Source organism: Podarcis gaigeae (assembly GCF_964106915.1).
Source record: "Podarcis gaigeae genome assembly, chromosome: 1".
NCBI lineage: Eukaryota > Metazoa > Chordata > Lepidosauria > Squamata > Lacertidae > Podarcis > Podarcis gaigeae.
Window position 1 is genome coordinate 80,548,726 of NC_139678.1, and position 26,107 is coordinate 80,574,832.

At 41.8% G+C, this 26,107-nt stretch overlaps 1 protein-coding gene across 13 annotated transcripts in view; it reads right to left on the minus strand.

The window, feature by feature from the left end:
* DAGLA (diacylglycerol lipase alpha) overlaps window positions 1-26,107 on the minus strand; it is an 89,786-nt gene that overhangs the window by 63,569 nt on the left and 110 nt on the right. For 6 of the 13 annotated variants that reach the window (XR_014555346.1, XM_083699086.1, XM_083699088.1 and 3 more), the window contains exons 2-3: window positions 24,173-24,351; window positions 20,501-20,633 (exon numbers count right to left, since the gene is read on the minus strand). The exons of 1 other annotated variant lie outside the window; for it this stretch is intronic. The gene's annotated coding sequence lies outside the window, so the exon portion shown is untranslated. Of the gene's footprint in view, window positions 1-20,500; window positions 20,634-24,172; window positions 24,352-25,746; window positions 26,104-26,107 lie in introns of those variants that run through there. 6 more of the 13 variants (XM_083699087.1, XM_083699090.1, XM_083699089.1 and 3 more) reach the window with 5 other exon arrangements.

The following is a 26,107-nucleotide window of genomic DNA, read 5'->3' on the forward strand; positions in this document are numbered from 1 at the left end:
GCAGTGGGGGGCCCCATTAGCTAAAGTGGTACCTCAGGTTAAGAACAGTTTCAGGTTAAGAACGGACCTCCAGAACGAATTAAGTTCTTAACCCGAGGTACCAATCTATATAAAATAGCTCAAATAAGACTCTTTCTTTGATAGAGCTGTAGTGGATTCAGGGTGGATTCAGCCTTATACCTCAGTGAGTCCACCCTTATACACCACCCTGCAGAGGTTCTGTACTCTCAATACAAGGTTGTGCCTTAAGAGCAGTAACTGGGGCACTATTCATTTGGTACCTTGCCTTTTGTTTGGATTTGCCCCTTGCTCAAGGCAAGCTTAGCAAGTCTCAAGACATCCTGACAACACAGCAAGAGATGCTGCTAAAAGCAGGATGGAGGGATCAAAAGGGGGAAATATAGTCATCTATAGGAAAAACAAAATCTGTGCCAGTATACAAGGCTAACGTCAGGGGTAGCCAACATGTTGTAGGACTACAGTTCCCATCAGCCCCAGTCATGTTAGTTACCCCTGGCTTACATGATAACATACAAACTTTGGAGTCTTAGGGCATTCCATGTAGTAGTGCAATGGTGTCTCAGCCAAGAACTGCTAGAAAGAGGGAGCTCCTGCGTAACTGTCTCTGTCTCTCTTCCTCACATACACTTAAGCCACCACATTTGAAAATGGTGTTTTGTTTTTTTTAATCCATCCCATCTATTCCTCAGATAAGAGCCCGAGGGCACCCAACTCTTTAAATGATAGGCCTTCTCCCACTACAGTGCTGCAGTAAACTATTCCTTTATATGAGAGGTACAGGAAACCTCTTAGGTCTTTTCTTTGGGCAGGGCTTTGGTGTCTTTGACAACATGCCAAGGAGAATTTCAGCTGTTTCCCCCACCCCCACCCCACCCCCACCCCCACCCTGAGGATGCAGCAATGGAAAAAGCAGAATCTGCTGAATTTCTGTCTTCAATGTATCTGGCAAAGGCACAGAGCCTCTATCAAGGGAACAAACCTAATGGGTGTGAGGGGGGAATTTGTTCACTGTCATTTGTTTGCTTTTAATCAGGTTTGTTTGCTTGTGTGTGGTAAGAATTGCTTTTTGACAAATAGTTATCATTCCCCCCCCCCCTTTTAAACCACAAGTGATTAGCAAGGTAGGTGTGGGCAGGTGGATTAATAAAAAATAAACCACTGCAGGCTAGCCACTTTAGTGGTCAGTACTACTTTTAGCCATTCTTGAAGGTAAATAATATAGACAGGGTGTTTTAAGCGGTGAATTGGAAGCTTTAATATACCAGGTATTATTTTCAAGAAAATACTACTACTACTACTACTACTACTACTAATAATAATAATAATAATAATAATAATTTATTTATTTTTAATACCCTGCCCTTCCCAGTTTAAAAACCGGGCTCAGGGTGGCTAATAACAAATATAAAACATTGAAAAGGCTTCTGTCTCAAGTAAAAGGGGTCCCAATCCTTCAGAATGCTGTCAGTGAATGTTCACTGCTTGGGGGGAGCTACTAATATTGTAGTTTGACCAAGTTTGAGGCAGAGGAACCACCATGTTATCGTAAGCCCTGCATAAAGAATGAATGGCTTTCTTACCAGTCATTTTGTTTGTTTGAAAAATTCCCTCCCTCTTTCAGAATTTGACTTTGTATCAAAATTTACCATTTAAAAAGGATCCAGAATTATCCAGTACAGTGCCTTCCCTGGGAACACTTAAGACCTCTGTGACCTGAGGGAAGGCAGAAGCCAGGATGCCTATGTTAAGAAGAACACATATGCTTTCATCAACAGCCTGAGAGAGCTGTTAAGGCAGCCTGTATCCCACCACCCCTGGAGTGACTTAAGACCTGCATGCCCTGAGGGCGCCCAGTCCAGGGTGCACACATAGCATCAGCTCCTGACAGGGCCATCAACAGCCTGAGAGGACTCTGTTGCTCTGTATTTTATACAATCTATTTGTTTCAGTAACTTAAAATTGTAACTAACCTTGGGTGCCTTGGCAGAAAGGCAGTATAGAAATGTAATACATACACAAATAATAACACATAATAATACACAGATATGTTACATATTAATGGTGCAACAGATCTCATTTGTTATATCTCCAGAAATGATCACATCACCGTTTATTTTATTTTTAAAATGCATTTATGATTAAGGAAGCTACATGGGATTTTCCCTTTTAACACCCTCCCCACAGTGCAGGAAAAATATCTAAATGGCCTGAAGTGAGGGCCAAACCAGACATGACATCGGGAGGTTGGCAACCTAAGTGTCTTCTTTGGTTTTTAAAGTAAAGCAGCCATCCTGTCCATTTCTGCCATTTTCCTAGGTTAAATGCCCACCTCTGAAGTCCCATGGGGATAACAGCAGGGGTCGCCAGTGTGGCCCCTGTGTGCACAATGGCACTCTTGAGGCCTTCCTATTGTTGTCTATGAAGCCTCTGAGCTTCTCCACAGCCACTCACTGCCACCCTTGGTCATGAGGTAGTATGGGTGGTTAGTTTTTTCTCCTTGTAAAAGTACATAGAGCTTAAGAAGGCATCAGTATATATTTCAAGGCTCATATTAATCCTACTAGATCAGACTTTTACCCAGATCCCTTTGTCTGTATGGACTTTTCCTCCTTCTCTTGTGGGGCAGGGAGTGATCTGAGAAGACAGGAGTCAGAGTAGTGTCAATATAAGTAGGAGAGTCAGTGGCAGAGGAACCAACCATTCATAAACCTTTCAGAAAAAGGGAGGGATCCCCATCCATTTTGCTTTTTTTTTTAAAGAAAGATCCCTCCCATTCGTTTCAAAATTTTACTTTACAACAAAGTTTACCATTTAACTAGGTCACAGAAATCTCCAGAGTGAGATACAAATTATAGCAAAAGTGTTCTGCAAATACTATGCAGTTAGGTATAAGACACTAGAGCAAATGCTTCCAGTTTCATCTCAGGCTATGGCAAACAATGGAATGGAGGACACAGAGAGAAACACTTTCTGGAATGGTTTTAATAATCAGCCACAGGGAGATTTGAGGTGTTTCTTTCTGAGGGTGAAATTTTGGGTTTTACATAGCTATGAACATCTGTTTGAAATCTCAGCTGCTGCTGCTTGCTGCTGCTATTCCTACTACTACCCACTAAGCAACTCTTAATATTCCCACTCAAATCTTAGGATAATAAGAAGTTGTGTTCTTCCAGCTTCTGGAAGCTGAACCAAACAAGCTGTAATAAGTGCAACCCAGAGAAATTTCTCACAAACATAAATAGGACACAACTAATTTTAGTCCAATTCATTTAAAGGGTTATTTAAAGTGTATTGAAATTAGGCCTGATTCTCATTAAGGTATCTGTGTCTGGGGCATATCTCTTCTCAAATCTCACGACTGAATGCTTCTCTGCACAATGCTAGATGTCAGAGGGAAAGTCTAACCTTCTTCCTGACAAGCTAGCATTCTATGCACAGCATTGTTCTACAGCATTGGCTACTGAGGATTATTCAGTCATGTAAGCCCCTATCTAAAATGTGGTGTACTACAGCAGGGGTGAGGAGTGTTTGGTATGTCAGGGAGTCCACTTTCCCCCAAAACCATGCCCACCTGTCAATCAGCTGGCATCACTGGGTGGCATCAGCTGATGGGGAGGTGAGTTTTAATACTCCTGGCTGCTACTTTGCCACTGAAGCAGACTCCTTCCCCCAACTTTCAGGTCAGCTTTGACAGGTGGTTGGAGGGGACTGCTCATGTATTAGTGACCTGACATCATTATGACACCAGATAATTGACAGGCAGGTGGCCCCACCCACATGTCAAAGGGGTGATGGGGGAATTAAGATCTAGTCCGCTGGGCCAAAAAGATTCTCCATCCCCTTTTGACAGCCACAGGTTTACAACCTCTGTAAGAACTAGACCTTATTCTTGACTTTGCCTAAGATATTAAGATTTGGATACAGAATAAATGCAAAAGGAAAGAGGAAAAACTTATTTAATATGAAATCAGTGAAGTGAGCTAAACTGAATAAAATCAGAAACTCCTTCCTAAAGAATGCTTAATCCTTGTGGTTTTCGAACTCAACAGGGTAGGTACCATCAGCAAGAAAAGCAGTGGTTGTCTACCAGCTAAAGAACATATTGATGCTATGCAATTCAAACGATGTTCACCATGAGTTAAACAACACCTAATTTGCACAATCCAGAAAGTAAGAGTTTCTCCCCCTGCGCTAATTTGGATTTCCAAAGGCCTCCCAAGGTCTCATGACCACAGAACACACACATCATGTAAACATACTATACATTTGCCCTTCCCCTTGCATTCCAAACTGCTTTACTGCCCAGGCAGTGATCACTGCCCCATTCCATGATGATTCAAAATCTCTGTTTTTAAGCGCTGAAGCAGAGCAAGAGAGTAACAGTTTCCTGTCTTTTGTTCAACTCAAGCATTAAATTACTTCAGAATAGCTCTTTGTTTTAAAATGCAAGTTTCTCTCTCTCTCTCTCTCTCTCTCTCTCTCTCTCTCTCTCTCTAAGTAGGAGCATAATGGTACAAGTGTACCAATAATAAAAGGTCTGAAAGAGACAACACTGCAGATGTAGCTTGGTGTACAACTATGCTGACTTCAGAAAGATGCTGTCATGACCAAGTGAGAGACTACTTCATTTGGAACCTGCTGGGTCACTTTGGCAGGACTGGGAATCCCCTTGTTAAGTGATTGTTCCGTGCCTAACACAACCAGGTTCCAATCCATATTGAGGGCTATCTATTGTAAAGACATAACAAAATAAGACAATGTGGATTTCAACAAGTGGTGAGTTTTCTGTTCAAGAATTTAGCCCAGCCTCTATTTCAGTGTTTCTCAAACTGTTGTACATGTGGCCTTTGTGTTGTGGCAGCATAAGCATGGTTGGTGCAGTCTGGCTGTGGATCATTGTTTCTACTCTTTCCTTTTAATATTTAAACATTAAGTAGTGGCTAAGGAGTAATTCAAGGTAATATTGAACACATCTTATTAGTAAACAACTAAAGGGTTTGTACATCTACAGTTGATTTTTCCTTGTTTTTAAGCTATGGGTGAAGAGGACATAGACACAACAACAGAACCCTGTAAAGGAGAAAATAATACTTAAACATCCAGCTATGAAAGATGCTGTCATTTGATAAGTATATAGACCTAGAACACTGGATTCAATGTCCTATGCTGATTGGGTGGCTTTGAGGAAATGTCTCTCTGTTGTTCTCTTTCAGTCTCCGTTCCCCCCTTAGTGCAAGAAGAAATAAGCACTTTGCAAACTAAAGCAAATAGTAATAACCAAATAGAGTGTTGTACTTGGAAATGAGAAGCCAGAGATCAGAACTGCTCAGCCTTAATAAACTCACTGGCTGCTTTTCATAATAACAACACTGGCATTTTTCCAGCAGGCAACATACCAAATGGGTAGACATTTAACATTAAAAAGGAAGTTATCACAAAGCTTCAGATTTACAGCAGGCTGTGAAATTTATTGTTGCCACTACCTGAAGCACCCTTTATAACAGAGATTCTGAACTGAACTGATTTTTATCTGTGCATGCCACCTACCTATTATTCCCATCTCACGATCCAGAATTGAAAACTGCTTAACCTCCTATACTACCACCACCCTCAGCACCCATCATGACCCATTGGTCTGACCTCCTGACATTTGGGGATGTTTTATTTATTATTGGATGCTCTGGAAAAACAGAGCTAGTTCAGTATGAAACTACTCGTTTCATATAAGCCATAGGACTATTATCTACACATCTTTTCCCAGGGCTGCTTATTATTCTCCTACATAAACTGGCAGAACTGGAATCATATCATATACGGTAATCAAAGAAATAAATCACTTGTTAATAAGTGCCTATGAGCAATACTGTATGTCTTTTCCAAAAGACAATAAGATGAATTGTTTTCCTTTGGTTATTCGCTAATCACTTTGACTCTATGGACTGGTGCATTAAGTACCGTATTTTTTGCACCATAACGCTCACTTTTTTCCTCCTAGAAAGTAAGGGGAAATGTATGTGCGTGTTATGGAGCGAATGCCTATGGATGGTGGGGGGATCTGCTGCAGTCGTGAGCAGAGGATCCATGGTTCCCCTTCCTTCCCTCCTCCGTGGCTCGCTTTGAAACAGCAAAGCATGAGAAGAGCCGCTGAGTGGGGAGGAGAGAGGGACAGAGAGCCTGCTTACTCTAAAGGAGCAAAGCGGGAGAGGAGAGGAGCAGCTTACACGAGTCCAGAGCTGTTTTTTTCAGAGAGAACAGCTCGCTAAATAGCAGCAAAGTTTTTCGCAAGCAGGCTCTCTGTCCCTCTCTCCTCCCCATTCAGCTGGCTAAATAGCAGCAAGGTTCTTTAGTGAGTCGGGGAGGAGGGAGAGAAGCAGAGCCTTTAAAGGAGCAAAGTGGGAGAGGAGAGGAACTATCTCCTCTTATACCCCTCTTCTGCATTATTAACAGCATCCTTCTCCACCCACCCCACGCGTGTTCCTTGTCCCTTGAGTGCTTTTCCTTCCCTCCCCACTTAAAACGTGGTTACAAAGCACAGATCCACATGGATCCTCAGGATTTTTGCATTTGGCTACCCCAGACTCACTGTCAGATCACATGTCTGTGGCCACAGAATGAACCACAAAAATCATACATCCACTGTTACGTTCAGAATATTTTTTTTCTTGTTTTCCTCCTCTAAAAACTATGTGCGTGTTATGGTCGGGTGCGTGTTATAGAGTGAAAAATACGGTCGTATCTTGGGTCAGGCTAATTCATTACCATACGAGTGAAGCATTTTTCAAAGCAGAAAGGCCAGACAAAACCCATGACTTACAGTTATAAAGGCAGCAAAACACTTTTGTCCAATTTCAAAGGTCAGTGCATAAGAGTCCTTACCTATAGATAGCAACTGCGCACACATTCTGTAATTCAAACAAGGAGCTACAGGAACAGTATAAGATTAGGTGTGCATCTATAGGCACATTTATGAAAATTAGTATGAACAAACAGAAAGGAGGACAGAGCTCCTATTTCTTCAATAGTTGTATAGAATAGGAAATATCAACAGGTGCAAACTGTCATGTTAATACTGCCTAACTATGTACCAGCTATAATTTCTTCATGAGAAATATTAACTGGATAGAAATATTGTTCTCTGTTGCATCTTGTCACCCTAATGAAAGTATGCATAACGATACTGATCTGTCCATTTACATATCAGTGCGCAAAGCAATACAAAAGGTATAGACGGAAAATGCCCTAAACTGACCGAGAGCACTCTACCAGACTACTTGTTTGTTTAGCCTTCATCCTGATCCACTTGCACAAAGCTCATGTGGTGGTTAGATTATGTTCACTCTTCACTGAGCATTCATTTTGATTTATTCAGAGGGCAGTTACACAATAAACATTTGTCCTGCATTCATCCTGATTTGATTGTGGGGTATTTACACATCTTCCGATTAATCATTCATTCACCCCACACTTATCAATAATTTCCCTGTCACTTATATAAACTAAAGTATATCAGCTTTTTGTTTATTTTTATCTGAATTTGTTGCATTAGGCTGACAGGGGACTGCACAAATCTAAAGTTCCAGTATGTACTTCAATTCCTCCTGCTAAATATTGACCTTCTGGAAGTTCAAAAACCAGATGTCCTCCCCTCTGCTAACAAGCAAAAATAGATATGCACACCTTGATAATATAATGCTAAATACCATCACCAGAAAGCTCACACTTGCTTGTCTCTTATATCCATGTTTATTTCCATGTAAATACTTCCAGTATCCACAGTAAACAGGCTTAAGGACATGCAGTGCTCTCCAGAAAATAATTTGGTAGGCTTTGCAGAAATGGTTCGCCCCCTTCGCTATATACACCAATCAGGCATCCTTGTGCAGAATGAACACTTCTTGCAGCAGCCCGCTTTTTTTCTCCTCCTCCCTTAACCTACCTTCTCCAGCCAAGAATGCCTGCCTAGTTCTTTTGCCCCCCATTCTCATACAAATGAGAAGGCAACATTGCATGATTAACTAGGTCATAGACATCCATAAGAATACTGCATGCCGGACAGGGTTCCTTATCCATGTTTCAAATGGGAACCTCTGTAGATGTCTGCAAATCTGGTTCCGTACTTATGCAGACTCTCCTCTGCCCCTCCGCACCTTTAAAAATCCTCTAGATTAGGGTAAAGAGAAGTATTCCTTGAGCTAATAATGTCCCTGAAAAGAATATTCATAAGCCTGAGTTGGGTCATGTGTGTGACACAGTGTTTTACTGTTTATAATTGAGCTTCAGTTTCAAATGAATGCAAGCAGCCAGTTTATAATTGCAAGAAATACATCTATGCTTTGAAAAATAAGACTCAAAAGTCCAAAAACAAAGTACCTTCTCACATAAGATGAAGTGTCACAAAGCAAAATTCCACTACTTGAACAGCTATTGTTCCTCTTAAAAGCAAACTTTAGAAAGGGAACGAGACACAAATCTACAGTAAACAGTAGTTTTAAGACCATGGAACAGTAAGCAGGAAGGATTAGCAGCTGAGATTTGGTCTCCTGTGTACATTCCTCAAAACAAACGCATAGCTTCTGTCTGCTAATACAAAGCAGTGAACTTTCATAGTAAACAAGCAGTTGCTTTAGGATAAAAGTCTGCCACTTCCTAAGGATATTGTTCAAAACATATGCAAAGCAAAACTGCAATATATATTCATGTAGAAAAATTGCCTTTAGGCATTAGTTAGTATTTGTAGAAATTTAATTTGAACATAGAAAAATACTGCCATATTTATTTGGAAAGCAACATAGTCCCTCATACTTCATGCAATTACCTTGTTAAAGTAGGACAGCAAAGCCCTTCTCAGAAATAAACAATGCAGTACATGGAAATAGGAACACAGTAAGTGGGAGTAAGATAAATTCATGCCTTCAGACTGAAAGGTATCACCACTTTTTATACATCTATAACTAGATGAGCAAATGGTGATTCCCACTGGCCCATCCTCCAAAACACAGCAAACACTTTTTATTGGATTTCTGCTAACCTTATTGTGACAATTTTTACAGTTTCCTTTAATCAAGCTAAAAGCTTATTGCTCTAAGATCAGAAAAATATTAAATCTATTTTTATTGTCATTTTTGGAAACAAGGACAACAGAACATTTTTAAAAATACCTAAGAAACACCACAATGAAATGAAATATCAACTTAATACTAAAAGAGAATTTTAGGAGGAGACATTCCCACCTCTCAACATAGTTAATACCAATTTCCTGAGTAGGAGCTTTCCTTTGACTCCCATTTTTTGTCTCTCTAACACTTAAAAAAATGACACTTGACTGACTAAAAACAAACCATCACAAACATACATATGAAATGTAGAAAGAGAGTGGTCTTTAACAGACGCCCTATACTAAAACTAAGTAACATAAACATTTATATAAGCAAGAATGCAATAAATATCAACTACATCCAAAGTGCTTAAATTAACTGATGCTTATAATTACAGGTAGGTATTTATAGAATACCTTGCCAACAAAGGTCCGTATAGTTAAAGCCATGGTTTTCCCGGTAGTGATGTATGAAAGTGAGAGCTTCACCATAAAGAAGGCTGATCGCCAAAGAATTGATGCTTTTTTAAATAATATTTTATTAAAGTTTCACAAAAAATTAACAACAATAAAGTTAACTCACATCACAAAAACCAACAGACACATACATCAAAAATACATACAAAAAGACAAAATAACAAAACAAAAAAAACATAGAAACATAGAAAAAGAAAATTCAGGATTAAAAAGAAAAACTCTGATTCAAATTAATAGCCTTCCAGATCTTATTTTCCTTGCTTCCACCCGCCTTCCTTTCCGTATTCCACTTTAAAATTAGTTCAGCAATTATCAATTATTCAAATTCATCCTTTATCCTTCCCTTTACACTCTTATTTATCTTAATCACTAGAACCCCTTCATTTCATTTACAGTGCCTTTAGCATTCATAAATTTTACAATGTTTTTGTAGATAAACTTTAAACTTCTTCCAGTCCTCTTCCACCTGCTCTTCTCCTTGATCTTGAATTCTGCCAGTCATTTCTGCCAGTTCCATGTAGTCTATAACTTGCATCTGCCATTCTTCCAGGGTGGGTAAGTCTTGTGTCTTCCAGTGCTTTGCAATGAGTATTCTTGCTGCTGCTGTGGCATACATAAAAAAGGTTCTGTCCTTCCTTGGCACCAATTGGCCGACCAATTGTCCAGGAGAAAGGCCTCTGGCTTCTTTAGGAAAGTATACTTAAATACTTTTTTCATTTCATTATATATCATTTCCCAGAAAGCCTTGATCCTTGGGCAGGCCCACCAAAGGTGAAAGAATGTTCCTTCCGTTTCTTTACATTTCCAACATTTATTATCGGGCAAATGATAAATTTTTGCTAGCTTGACTGGGGTCATGTCCACCTATAAATCATTTTCATAATATTTTCTTTTAAGGCATTACATGCCGTAAATTTCATACCGGTGGTCCACAACCGTTCGCAGTCAGCAAACATGATGTTATGACCAATATCTTGTGCCCATTTTATCATAGCAGATTTAACCGTTTCATCCTCAGTATGCTTTTGAATTATGGTGCTGGAGGAGACTCTTGAGAGTCCCATGGACTGCAAGAAGATCAAACGTATCCATTCTTAAGGAAATTAGCCCTGAGTGCTCACTGGAAGGACAGATTGTGAAGCTGAGGCTCCAATACTTTGGCCACCTCATGAGAAGAGAAGACTCCCTGGAAAAGACCCTGATGTTGGGAAAGATGGAGGGCACAAGGAGAAGGGGACGACAGAGGACGAGATGGTTGGACAGTGTTCTCGAAGCTACAAACATGAGTTTGACCAAACTGCGGGAGGCAGTGGAAGACAGGAGTGCCTGGCATGCTCTGGTCCATGGGGGTCACGAAGAGTCGGACACGACTAAACGACCAAACAACAACAACAACAATTTATAGAATGGAAAAGCACGCATTTATCAACTGTCCAAATGAGTGGTAGTTAATAAAGTAAAAAATTGTTCTTAGTATGATGTTCTAACAAAATCAGCTGATCTGTTCTTGAAGGTATTATCACAAAGCATTTGCAAGCTGTAGTGTGGTAGAAATACAATACATGCTGTTCTGTGTTACTAATATTGGTATTTATCTTGACTGATATGTTGTGTAATATAAGACAGGCAGAAGTCAACAGTTATCCTTTCACCATTAGCAAACCATTGCTCTTGAATGTGCATGGGAAGCCATCCAAAAACTAGCCCTTTGATCATTGTTCTAGTCAATTTGGTGCTTCCTGGAACCCAGGACACTGTGGACCTCTGTGGATTCCACCTGTCTGCTTCACAAATTCTAGTTCCCAGCTGGGATCAAATCTACATTTGATTTAGCCATGCTAAATTAAGTTTCAGTTCAGATTGAAACCAGATGGCTTTGGAGTGGTTCAAAGTCACATAACACATAGAATTTTTCTCCTGAAAAGTATGGGTTTTTCATCTGGTTGGCCACTGTGGGGACAAGGTGGAGAACAAGATGAGTTATTGGCCTAATCCGGAAGGCTTTTCTTACATTCTCTGAAGGAGGAACAGCACCTAGCTACAAATAAATTGTTATACTGAACAGGGTGGTCCACAATTTTTTGCTGGTCTTGATAGTCAGCCAAAGCTGTGCAATCACCAAACCTCTCCTTTCCCTAAAGGACTGCACCCTTGACCTTATACTCGATCCCTGAAACACTGTGTGAGGTGAAGAACAGTACCTTGATCTTCTTCCTAGCTTCCAAGTTTGGAGGGAGGAAGGATTGTTCTTAGAACTAGGCTGTGCTTCTGAGGCACACCAAGCACCCTGGAAGTAAAGAGCCAAACATGCAGCCAGCCTCCTCCAGTTTGGAGCTTGGACGAAATGAACTTGTCCTTGCTGTGGCGCTGTGCTTCCTCAGTGCCCTGTGTGCCTCCACAGCAAACCTGGAGGGGTGACCCTCCACCTGCTCACCCCAACTTCAAACTTGAGAGGAGGGCTGGAGCTCATCACTCTCATCAGTTGTGGTGAATACAGCTGCAGAACCTGACATTGGCTGTCAATCCAGAAAGTGGAGCGGCAAATCCACAACTACATCCAAAGTCCTGCTGCCAGAGCAGAAGGGGGAGTTGCTAATTTGTTGCAGATCAGCTCAAGGATTGGCCCCCTTTGGGAATTCAGAAAACTTTGGATCTTTCGGATCCTACCATCAACATCCCAGAGTACTTATTTTCCCCAGCACCTGCCGGAAGAGACTTCTACACACCATCCTAATCTTCCCTCTGCCAACAAAAGGGGGAGTTAGGACTGCACTCTCAGTCACTTACGTTTGGGGTAATGGGCAGGGAGCTGGATTTGGACAAGGAAAAGCTGGGCTAAATCACAAAACTCTCTAGGCAGCCTTGGAGAAGGCACTGTCTCTCAACCTGCCAACTGAGTCTGTCAATTCAGAGGGTTGCTGACAGGAGGAAATGAGAGAACTCCTATTAATTGCCCTTAGCTCCCTGGAGGAATAAGCAAAAGAAGGATCCCTTAAGGAACTCAGGTAACCAAGACTCTTACCTAAACATGGCAGCTTGAAAACTATTTTCCTGTCGTAACACACACACACAAAATTTTGTTTGTTTATTTGTTTGTTTGTTTGTTCAAGAACCTAAAAGTTCAATAACATATTAAAATAAGGAAAAAATACAACTGGATGAAAATCAAAATTAAACATAGTCACACACAAAAAGACACAGGTTTGGATCACTGCATTTGTAATTCCTTGCCTTTAGTAACCTTGTATATTTCATTTTATACTCTATTTTGCTTCCCCTGAATGAATATTTGAAGGTGGGGATATATTTTAGAAAAGCATTCAATGTTTTACTTTGGATTTAACTGAATTGCTTGCCTGCCAGTGAGGCTTAGCTGCTTTGTACCACAAACTGGAATATAATACTCTTCAGGAAAGTACCAGTATGTTCCTCTCAACACCGAGCTAAAAAAGTTTGCATGAAGAGATTTCCCATCAGTTGTATATACTTCTGTTTGGAATTAACCAAGAACATTTATCTACCTACTCAAAAATAAATTTCTGGTAGGACAGTGGCAGCTATTAGAACTTCCATTTTCAACTAGACAAAACAAGCAGAGATAAGAGGTGAGTAGGTAAAAAGAGATACTGAAGAGAGGCTACACTTTATTTATTTCATGGCATATTCAGTTGTTTAAACCTTTTCAAGATGAACCAGTCATTTTTAGTGTATTTTGTGTGTGTTACAAGGACTTGTTTGGGAGAAATTAATGTAAGCACAATAAAGAGTTGATGACAATGAGATGATTTTCAAATATATGGAATTTTGGAATATATGATACATGGCAAATAAATGGCTTTAAAATCATTTTATGAGCAGGGAGAGGATGAACAGGAAGCTTACTTTTATCATTCCAAAGCTGAATAGCTTCCAACAGCTAGTTAATTGTTCCCATTTGGTTCCACCTATGTTTTGATTTTTATAGGGGCTATTATCTTATTGGCTAATTACTAGATTTTCATATTGGTGACTACAAAGTAGTGAGCAGAAAACAATGCATAACAAAGGCCACTAAACTAACAGCAGGGAACAACTGGTTTAGATGACAAATTTCCCCAGCAGAGAGCTGATTAATCAAGCTATGTTTGAAATTCTGTATTCCGGAACAAGCACTAGGATCAGGAAGCTAAAGATATTTCAGAGAGCACTTGATTTGAAATTCTACTTCTTTCCCTCCTATTGGAACTGCTCACTCTGAGACTAGAAGGAGAAACTTCCTGGATTAAACTGACAGTGCTCCACTGCAGAACTCATTCTACACTTTCTAAGATATATGCAAAATGGAGAAAATATAACACAAGCATACCACTCTGAAGAATAAAACAAAATAGATTTATAGCTTTACTCTGTTATGTTGTCTTGCATCACAAAACCTAGCTCTGCTGTTTAGCTACAGTGGAAGATTTTCAGGAGATAATGAAAGGGAACAGAGCAGAAAAGGGACTAGTTAGCACAAAGACGTAGGAATCTTTCACCCAAGCCCTTTGTAAAATTGCAAAAGGTTTAGCTATTACATCCACTGGTGATTTTATCACCATTGCATACATCTACATACAGTGGTACCTCAGGTTAGGTACATAATTCGTTCCAGAGGTCCCTACGTAACCTGAAACTGTTCTTAACCTGAAGACCACTTTAGCTAATGGGGCCTCCTGCTGCCGCCGGGCAGCTGGAGCACGATTTCTGTTCTCGTCCTGAAGTAAAGTTTTTAACCTGAAGCACTATTTCTGGGTTGGTGTAGTCTGTAACCTGAAGCTTATGTAATCTGAAGCGTATGTAACCTGAGGTACCACTGTATCAGAAATGCAGCTTAATCCAACTATGACAGGTATGGGGGACACCCCCCCCCCCGATGTTGCTGGACTTCTTCTCCCAAGTTTGCCAGCTAGCATGATCAGGGATGACAGGAGTTGTAGACCAAAAACATATATGAAAAAGTTAATGGATTGTCTGTTGCAGCTATGAATCAAAACTGAAAACATACCCATACAATTTTGATTTTTATTAGGGCAGACTTCTGTATCAATAGATCTGGACTAGAAAACAAAACTACAGTAATAAGCAGAAGCTATTAAAGCGACTGGAAATAGATTTCAAATTAATAATGAGGTCTTCAGTTTTCTAGGCACTAAAGCAATTATGCTCCTGAATCTTTCCCATCACTATCTCTAACAGGTTAAAGGAAGAAAGAAGGGTTTCATAAGCCTAACTTCTCTAAATAGCTAAAATCGTGCTGGGTATTATACAGACATTATGCGCTCTTTGCCCAGATAAATCCTTTCCTCTCTTCTTGCAGTATTTGAATACTACAACATTCTGGCTAGGACCACCTTTTTTCTGGCAGGACTCCTAACACCTTCAACCAGGGCATGACAGGCAGAAATTAAACAGCTGAAGCTTTTGCTAGAATGATGACAAAGAAAAGCTTTAGGTGTAATTCCCCTCAGCCATCATTTAGTTGGTAAATGCAAGGCTCCTTCCCCCTCCTCAAAAAACAACAACAAATGTTGACAACTCCAATGCTAGTGAACTCATGGGAGTGATAAGGTTTTTTAAAATGTTGGTTACAAAACCCAGTCAGTCCAACCCACCCAAAGTCAAACACTATTTATATCCTCTTGATTTAAATGTAAGAAAGTTAAGCATGAACTCAAATCTCGCCCACAGAAATGAACAGGGCATATAGTGCAATGCTAAGCAGGGACCTTACTGGTGTCTTCTATAGACCTCCAAGCCAGACTGAAGACTTGGATGATGCTTCCTGGAGTGGATTACCAAATATTCAAAAAAGAGAGATATAGTAGTCATGGAAGACTTCAACTACTCCAATATTTGTTGGAACTCAAACTCTTCCAAGAATGTAAAGGTAAAGGACCCCTGACAGTTAAGTCCAGTCGCGAAAGATTCTGGGGTTGCGGCGTTCATCTCGCTTTACTGGCCGAGGGAGCTGATGTTTTTCCGCAGACAGTTTTTCCGGGTCATGTGGCCAGCATGACTAAACCGCTTCTGGCGAAGCCAGAGCAGCGCACGGAAATGCCGTTTACCTTCCTGCCGGAGCGGTACCTATTTATTTACTTGCACTTTGACGTGCTTTCGAACTGCTAGGTGGGCAGGAGCAGGGACCGAGCAACGGGAGCTCACCACGTCGCGGGGATTCGAACCGCCAACCTTCTGATCGGCAAGCCCTAGGCTCAGTCGTTTAGATAAATTCCCCAATTCCTTTGCTGACAATTTCATTTCCCAGAAGGTGGAAGAAGCAACAGGAGGGTCATCTCTCTTGGACCTGGTCCTCACTAACAGGAAGGAACTGATCAACCAAGTGAAAGTTCAGGGAACCTTGGGAAGACGTGATCATGTCCTCCTGGGTTTCATTATACGCAGGCAAGAGTGTAGTCGGACATGCACTCTGGACTAGAGCTGGGCAATATCTGGTTTTCAACACTGTGACGTATCACCAGCTAAACATCCTGATATACTGATATATCACAATGTCTGAAATATGAATGGAGCTATGTAGAGGCATTGGCTGGCTTCAGTTTTGCCCACACTGTGATTTTTGCCACCGCCTGCTCTTTTGATTCATTGCCCCCTACAGGAGGCAGGGCAGAGCTGAGCTGGCAGAGTTAACAGGGACTGCAGAAATCAAGAGAAGCATTGGCTGGCTTCATGGTTTCCCCCACATTGTGATGTTTGCATTGTGCACGTGCACCCACCCAATCTGATTTGTGATATATTGCCAGGTCAAAAATTAGAAGCCCTTTAGTGTGGGTTAGACTCTGTCTTCTCATTAAATTAAGGCCATCCATATGACATCCCCTTCAACCAACAACAATCTTGCTCATTTCCCTCTCTATGGACAATCCAACAAATGGTTAAAAATTCGAAACCTAACCACTTCATCCATCCCATCAGTGCTTTCTGTGGGGCTGAATGGATAAATCTTCTCAGCTACTTCCATACCATGACCCCTCATTCACCCTTACCTTCATTTCTTTTATGACAGTGCTTGTGTCTATTTTTGGATAGGCTCTGCCTGGCACGAAAGCAGCCACTTAAAAAAAAAACTTATTTGTACTGATCTGTTGCGGGGGGGGGGCAGGGGAGTAAATGTTTTTCAAATAGTTTTGAAATCTCCAACTTTAGAGGGTTGGGATTTGTGATTCCTTTTTTACTTTTACTTGCTTCCACCTACCTGTATGTACTTGCAAGCCTTCTTACTTGTGCACAATATTGGATGTTAGAAAAAACATTAAAATAGCAACATAAACAAAAGGAACACAATGGAAAGAAATCATAATTAAATAGTTTTGCTATTTTCCATAGCTGGCTGTTGTTTTTTAAGGGTGTGAGAGCAGGTAAATCTGTCTTTGTACATGTTTGGTTTGTGCTCAAATAGAGGGAATGGAAATAACAGAAGGCGGTGTCAAAAACACACAGTGTGGATTTATCCACCAAAGGATCGCAGTCAAAAGATATTAAGCTTGGTTCTGACCAAGTCCACTGTTTTTATTATGATAAAAGTTTATACCCACAACAGGTACTTTCTATCTCATACTGGATTGCAACATCTCATCTCTCTTTTCTTGCTCAAATAAAACTACTTTTTTTCTTCCAAGTTCTGACTATACTTCAGAGGTTTGTAAAGAAGTGTCAGTCTTATGTGTTCAAACAAAGACTTGAATCTTACATCTAAACCAATGGCTACAGAAGCTAGGAAAGAGTGGGAGTCACATACATTTTTGCACATATTAGCTTTCAGTTGCCTTACAGCAGTGGTTTTCAATCAGTGTGCCAGCCATGGGACCCTGAGGTGCCTTGAATGATGGCCAGGGGTGCCGTGAGCAACACTGGCCTCTGTCCCTCTTCCCTCCACTGATGCCCTCTCACGTCTCTGCCTCCCAAAGGCTTGCACAAGTGTTTGTTGCAGCGGCCCTGGCTACATGCTCCCCAGGCAAATGGTGCCTCTGGGGCCGACCAGGGGGTACTGGCCGACAGAAACTGAGAAGGCCTCGGAGTAAGCAAGCAAGTGGGTGAGGGAGCCCAGCCAGCCAGTCCACCAGCCCTTACTGTTGGGAATGGTCAGACAAGTGGGAGACCGGAAAGGCAGACAGGCGTTACACTGGCTTCTCTTGTGTTTTCTGTGTGCAAGAGTGCCTGGTGCTGAAGGTGCACCTTTCCACCATGCAGGCCCGGCAGTGCTTCCTGTTGTCACTGCTACCTCCCAAGGTAAGGTGCTGGCCCCATGTTCACCTTTGGTCAGTCTTCACTGGGCCACTAAGGCTAGGGGAATCCTCTTCCAAGACCCCTGTGGAGCAGTGTGAGGGGGCACCTATCTTTGGGGTGGGGTGGGGCAGCTCAGAGACCAGGGGCAGCAGCAGTGGCTGCCCAGAGGACTCCCAAGGAGAGTGGAGAGGGGGCTGAAGGAACACTCCACAAGGGAGGGTGTTTGAAAAAGGGTGAGAGGCTGCCAGCTCTGCAGGCAAGGGGTGACATAACTGAGCTCCTGAGTCCCACGGGGTGCTGCAGAAAGAAGGTAGCTGGTCAAGGGAGCCGTGGACTCAAAAAAGTTGAAAACCTCTGCCTTACAGTATATGTATTAAATGCTTATTAAATGCCTATTAAATGCTTGCTTTCCAGCAAAACTAGTTAGACAGCATCTGCCATCTCAGTGTGACTTCTTGAAAAGAAACAACTCACGTATTCAAATTTAGTGTGTTTCTTATTCTGCAAAGCTCCTTTTGGCATGATGTGTAAGAAGCCATTCAATCATAAGACAAAATAGCTTTTTCACGTTTTTCAAGCAGCTCCCATTGATGTTCATTGCACATGGCACTGATTCACATCAAAGAAACCACACCCCAAGGAAGGAAGGAAGGAAGGAAGGAAGGAAGGAAGGAAGGAAGGAAGGAAGACTATAAACTCCATAGCATTTGTTTCCATGGCTCACTTGCCCCCAAAAGATGTTACATACTGGCACAAAGCCTACTGGGAACAATAGCCTATTCACATGGACTGACCCATCTGCCTGAGAAATATTGGATCATCATAATCTAGTACAATATATTGTATGTATGCATACGCCTTGGCATGGCAATATTATATATTAGCATTATACATGCACTGAAGTACATGTGTATGGATTGAAGTACAGGGAATACCACACAGATGTGAAGTACTGATAGAAGTTACAGCAGCATTTTTCAACTTACATGTTCTATACCAAATGCACATGTTACACTACATCTCCATTGTTTACACAGAGAATCACAAAGATAGATGTACCTCTGGGAACTAACTAAATATGATAGCATAGCTGTTTACCTTCACAGTGTTTCCCTTGCTCTAAAGATCTGAGTTTAATTGTGAAAGACATGGTAGAACAGTGACTAGTCTGTGCAATGGCACCTGGGGTCTCTTGCATACAAAATGTGTGCTCTATAATTGAGAGACAGATGTTTATTCCACACACCCATAGTATAATCAATAAAAGTTGGCCCAGCTTCTCAATCTATTTCAACCTCCCCTACCTGGTGCCCTCCAGACGTTTTGGAGTACAACTCCCATTGACCATGATGCTGACTAGAACGCATCGGAGCTGATCTATTCAATGACTGCAATCCTAAGTATACTTATAAGGAAGCATGTGTCACGGAAATTAAGACTCACCTCCAAAGTGACATGGTTAGGCTTAGGTTGTTAGCTTCCCATTCTGGGAGACCAACACTGTGAGGATATCCTCATTCAGACTGTAATGTATGATCAGTGGAAACAGTTGGTCCTGGCTAGTATTAACAACTCTCTCCAACCTGATAATTGCCACCTGCCCAGATTTTAACTTGTCTGAATTAATTTTAAGATGCATTTTAATTAACTGATGTCTTTTTTATGCATATTGTGTTGTTTTTATGATGTTAGCTGCTCTGAGCCCGGCCTCGACTGGGAAGGGCGGGATACAAATAAAAAAATATTATTGTTGTTATTATTAATGTTACTTGGGTTGCATGACAATCTGTTGCTAATTCTCACAGGGAGCCCTAAGACATTTCACAGATAAGCACTGGCATATCTCTTGCCCATAGCATTCTGTTGAAAGTAGATTATATGTGTGAAAGAGGGGGGAGAGATAAAGTTTTTAAAAATTGTATTTTCAGTTTTCAGTATTAAGAGACATTTACAAGTGACAAAGAAATGCCCCTCTATCATGACATTGTTTCCTGTATTATTCAACACATGAATAAGTGCAACTGTAACTGTAACTCAACACTCAAATCTACATACATACATTTCAAATAACATGATACTCTATACACACATACTAAATGAAGCGTCTTCTTACAAAACTTGGTACAGTGAATATAATGGGCAGGATTCAACTAACCAGTCCCACAGCAGAAGCCCACCCAAGGATATCCACTAGCGCAACAGGGCTTTCCCCCCTGAAATTGGCTGGGGGGAAGTGTCATGAGGAACCCCAGAACAGCGTTCTGGGAGAAGAAAGGGGGGATTATGCCATCTGGCAAACTGAAAATCTTGCACTGACTGAAAGATTGCCATAGTGCTACGTGGAATTCATTTCAATAACTGAACCTGTCTTTTCTGGAATATTTCTTTTACAAAAAGTGGGTGGGGGACGTAATTATCTGTACTCATTTAGCATCATTATTTCTGATTCAATAGCAGAAAGTTATGTACCCAGATATTATATCTACATTGCTGATTATTCTCCCTAATTACACAATTGTTTTCAGTTCTTTAAAATGAAAACCATCATTTGCAATCATTTGAGGAACTAGCTTTCTTACTCTCCTCTAAGCTCCACCAATAAAGAAGTTAAACATCCGTTTCAACAGTTATTGTCAGATTACTTACATGACTTTTCAACTTTAAGTCAGTAGTTCCTGCTACAAGCATGTGATTATTTACACTTTCCAGTAAGACTTCGTCCATGTATGTTTTCCTGAGACAAGTTTTATAAACTTCAAAATCCACAGCTGGGCAATATCTTTATTAGGATTACAAAATAATAAGTAAGCTTTGTGAAATGATTGGTTGCATTTAATAGACAGAGAATAGCCTACTTAAGGCTTGCTTCAAAACACTAGACTTTCTGGTATGTGTGGGCAGTAGCTTGTTCCTTTGGCCTAAAGACTATTAGAGCTTAATCACACTACCAGCTAACAACGCATGGTTCAACTATATTTCAGCCATTACAGTAGACTACCCCCAACTCCTATTCAATACATTCACAATATATGACAGTCACCATGCTGTAGAAGAGGAAAGCTTTGCTACCTAGGATGATGTATATCTATCTATAATCTATCTACCTACTTACCTACCTACCTACCTACCTACCTACGGAAGGGCAGATATGTTTCAACATTGATGACAATGTGTCGCTGTCAAAAACCTAAGAATTAAGGTGAAAGGTAAGAGATTCATAAATCAGTGTACCATTACCACAACGGAAGGAGTTAGTTTTGCTTGTGTTCTCTTTTTAAAAAAATGCTGCATGAGTAGTTCATAAAATGAGTCTGATATGGTAGTGGTGTGTGCTATCTAACAGATTGCACAAACACATTCTAAATATTGGTTCTCGGAGCAAAACTCCTTGTTCCCATACAGAATAAATTACAGTTTGAATGCTTCAAACCACTGGAATGTTTTCAGCTATACTTATACAATATTACCAACACAGCTCACCATACAGATACTGCCTAGCAGCAACCAAAGTAACCAATGAAAAAACCAAATTATGCCAGGTGTATGCTAACCAATACAGGAGTTTATGCTATCCTGTAATTCTATTATTTCCTAGCTGCCACCACTTCAGAGCATTTTCTGCACAATCCAACCACACAGAAGTTTCCTCCTGCTACCCAATATAAAATGCAGTAACTTCTCTACTGCACTGGAGTATAGTATCAGAAATCAGTATGTGAGGTCTGTGTGATGAGGCAAACAACTATATATTTGTACAAGCGATCACTTTTTCAGAAATGCAGAAGTGTTGTAGAGATGTAACTGCCTGATGATACACACTTCTCTGTTTTCCATTATAACCTCTGGCCAAATCATTGCTGCATACTCCATCGTTTTTCAAGCTAAGCCCTGAAAATAAGGCAGAGTCTGACCACCACTTCTGCAACTATATTTATATATTTTGGTGTAATTGCTGTGGGCATCCACAAACATGACAAATAGAGCAACTCTTCCTATCCCTAGGCTTTTATTCCAAGTGGAGTATTCCCTTTATCTCTCCTCCAATTCCTGAGTCACCACTTTCTCCTCCGCAGGTGCTACATTTTCTTCCCTCTAGTCTCCCAGATTGTTCCCCTTGCCCTCCAATCCTCCCGGTCATGTATGTTTCATCTGTTCTTCTGCTAAGATGTTGTTCTGAGCCTTTAATGCTCCCAACCTCCTCCTTCAACTCCATGTATGTTTCATGGCAGGGGAAGTCACTTCATGATGAAGGGGCAGTGAGGACAGCACTTAAAGAGAATCTACAGTGGTTCCACTGTCCCCACGAGTGCCATGCTGGCGATATCAGAACTATGAGCATTGAAGTGTCACATAGTTTTGAACTTTGCTGTTGCCTCCGTTTACAGTAGTGCCTTTTTCCACATTGAACACGACTCATACAGCAGACCAGCCTCTGCTGCAGTATTAACACTGCAACACCCCCACAAACATCTTATTAACTGAGTTGGTGCAAGGGTAGTAAGGTCTGCATGGGAGTAAAGGCATTTGCCCTGGAATCCATTTCTCCTCACTTCTAAGGGTGGGTGCCCACTGCAGTAACTTAATACTAATGTAAAAGTACATGTTCAGAAGCATTTTTATTTCTTTCTTCATATATTAGAGGGCTCACCCCTAGTACTGGAAATAGATTACTGCAGGGCTGAAACCCAGAACAGTTTAAACCTTGATAATGGCACAATTTTTTAGCACCATTTTCTTTTTTAATTTATAAATTGTCTTTTTCTTTGAAAAAAACAACATGGTCAAAGATATGACGTGGTATTGCTAATGGGCAGGATGAAAGAAGGAAGGGTGGGGCTCTGATCAATAAGACCAACAGTAGCTTGCAAGCAACTTTTCTACTTACATCACAGTACAATACAGAAATAAAGCACTCTAAATAAGGCCCAACCAACAGCTGAAATGCACTTCATCTCATGGAGAACACTGAATTTCAGAGTATGGGACGGCTTGCAGACAAGATAATAAAACTATTACCAAAACCCTATTGTGGATTTAGTGGCTGTAGCTTCACCACCAGTGCTCAATACAATTTCACTTTGCAATGAGTGAAAGGGGGGTGGGGAACCTGGTGGGACTCTGTCTTCCGAGCTCACCTTCAGCAGAATTTCTGATCAACATAATAAGATTCTATTGGCAGTAAGGAGCTTATCTGTGCTATTTTACAGATGGAGCAGGGACAAATTTTCAAGGCCTAACAGAAGTATCATAACTGCTGTTAATCTTAGTTTGCATGAATATAGCATAATAGGCAATACAGTCCTTAACGGTATGACCTCTCTGCTTAAAAAAGGCAAAAATCATCTGTTCCACTAAGCTCATTATTATCACGAGGATGTCTTTGTAACAGATGAATGAAACAAAATGTACATTCCTTAATCAGAAGGTTTGTGAGCCTTGATATCATAGCACACACAGTACTCAGAATACTCTCAATTATTTATTAAAACCTTGAATTTCATGACCTGCTCTGATTAGCAAGACTTTGGTAGAACCAGCGCAGAATTAAGCAATTGTGCCAGGTCATCAAACAAAGGGGGGAGGGGAGCACTTAATCCAAGAAATCACTAGTATATCAAACGTTACCCATTTACACTCATAGAAAGCAGCTCTATTATCTATTTTCACTGTGAGCAGCACTGTCTTCTATAGGAATACCTCTGCACATCAACCAAAGCAATGGCATAATCCAGTACACTGAATTAGCGATCCACCCATTAACATTGTATTCCAAAGTCTTAAAACACATTCACCATTTGACCACCCTTCCCACAGGCATCCTTCACAGATCCACAATCATATCATTGGCTGCATCTTTTAATAAGCACATGTAATATTAATATAAAATACCCCTCAAGTGGGTACTTGTCCAGTCCAGATCACAAGCGTGTAGAAACGCACACCATAGTTGCAACCTGGCTATAGGCTTATCCCCCAATTCCATTGTAACAATTTTTGCCTGTGTCTGTAAGGCTTCAAAAAATTGTCTTGTTCTGATCTCAGTGTGTGACTTCTAGACAATTATAGCCATTTCCCTCCATATGAATTTACCAGGATCCTACAATAAGGGTGCTGAACTAGAATCTGGGAGACTAAGGTTCAAATCCCTACTCAGCTTGAGCCACTTACAGCTTCTCAGCCTAGCCTACATGCTTCTCCCACACCCGCTTTATCCTCACAACAACCTTGCGAGGATAAAGCGGGTGTGGGAGAAGCATGTATGCCACCTTGAGCTTCTTGAAGGAAAGGGAGGATATAAATATATACAAAGGACTGTACCTCAATGGTAGAATACATGTTTTGCATGCAGAAGATCCCTGGTTCAATCCCTGGTATCTCCAGGCAGGACTGGGAATGTTCCCGTCAGAAACCCCAGACAGCTGCTGCTTGTCAGTGTCGACAGTACTGAGCTAGATGGACCAGTCGACTGACTCAGGATAAGGCAGCTTCCTGTAAACCTGTGAAATAAATATATCAATCTGAGTCTCTTCTCTGTGTACTCCCTCCAAGAGATGTCCAAAGCATGGCAACAAGAAAACAGGCTTTTTCTGTGGCAGCCCCCAGTTATGGAAAATATTCCTCAGGGAAGCTCCTCTGGTGGTGACACTGTCATGCTGTCAAGCAAATACATATTTATTTTTCCGAGCATTTGGATAGTGACCTGGCTTTTGGTGGTCATTAGGTGTCAATTCTAGTTTTGTATGGGGACACTTATTCTTTAGATGATATTTTGGAAGAATTCTGTGGTATGTTTGCATTCTATTGTTTTAAAGAATACTTTCATATATATTGTATTTTTTGCATTTTATTTATTGTTTGTTAAGTTTCTTTGGGGCTTCCACTGGTTGAGGGGTGCAATTCACAATTTTATAAACTGAACTGAACTAAGCCAAACCTAATAATCCAAACATAAACACAATGTCCTATCAAAATGAGGTATGCTTAAATTCTGTGCAAGTCAATGGAACTAAAGCTACAATCCTAAACACACAGAAGTATCCATTGAATTGAAAAGGACTTCTGAGCAAACATGCATAGGATCACACTACATACTGCAAGGTCTCATTACATTTCAATGTAATCTGAGCACATGTAACTTTCAACAGATTGCACCCAGTGATAATATTGCCTGATATTCAGGCCCAGCCGGTATGTTCTTGTGGAGACAACCCACTCAGATATAAAGGACCAGTTCCTTTCCCCACTCCCTCAAGATATAGAAAGAGTCCTCCTTTTCCTGCAAAGTAAATGCCTATTAATACAAATCCAGCCCCCATAATGCACATGCAAAGGCGAATGACATTTTCTTCTGCAATCCAAGACAGGAACACCAGAATATATTAAGGAAGTAGCTTCAGACCGCCAGCTCCGCCAAGGGCCAGCATGAGCCCAACATAAACCACCGTGGGGTTGAGTGTCCAGATTAAATTCAGCAAAAACGGATCGTTACAAAACTGCTGTGCCGAAGGCCACAAAATTCCTTCCTTTCCACGCAAGCACGCGCGCGCACATCCATCTGCGCCTGCTACCCGGGAGACCCAACCCCGGCTTCTCGATTTCCCGACGCCCAAATGAATCTCGCAACCAGCCCACCCTATCTAGTCCTGGCAGAGGGCGCTGGGCGGACCCGGGGGGAGGAAGGGAGACGCAGCCCAAGGCCACATGAAAAGCCATTGCCAGAGCCACCCGAGGATGCGCTTCCGCCTCCTCCTCCGCCCCCACGTCCTGCTCCTTTCCCTCCGCTCCGAGCCGCAGGCTGTGCCCCGCACGGTCCCCTCCCCGATCAGGGGAAGCGGGCGGAGAGGGCACCTTTTTGGGCAGCAGGAGAGCTCCAGGGCGCGCTGCTTCCTTACCCGTCCTGCTGCCATGCCGGCGGAGCGGCGGTGCCGGGGTTCGGGATGCTTCCCCGTTCACCATGGCAACGGGGCCCTCCACCTCTGGCAGCGGCGGCGCTGCGGGGGTGGGCAGGCGAAGGCACCCGCTGCCTTGCCGCCGCGTTGCCATATGCCAGAGCAGGGGCGCCTCTCGGCTCGCTCCCGCGCGGGAGACGCAACGGCCTCCCTTCGCCGCCAAGGAGGGAGGAGGTGTCCTCCGCCCCCCGCCCCGCCTGCCTCCCGCCCCGCTCATGCCAGGGGCGCGCCTGCACTCCTCGCCCGCAGCGACAGAGGGGGCATCCGCCCTCCCTTCACCCCACCCCACCCCGCTCTCCCGCAG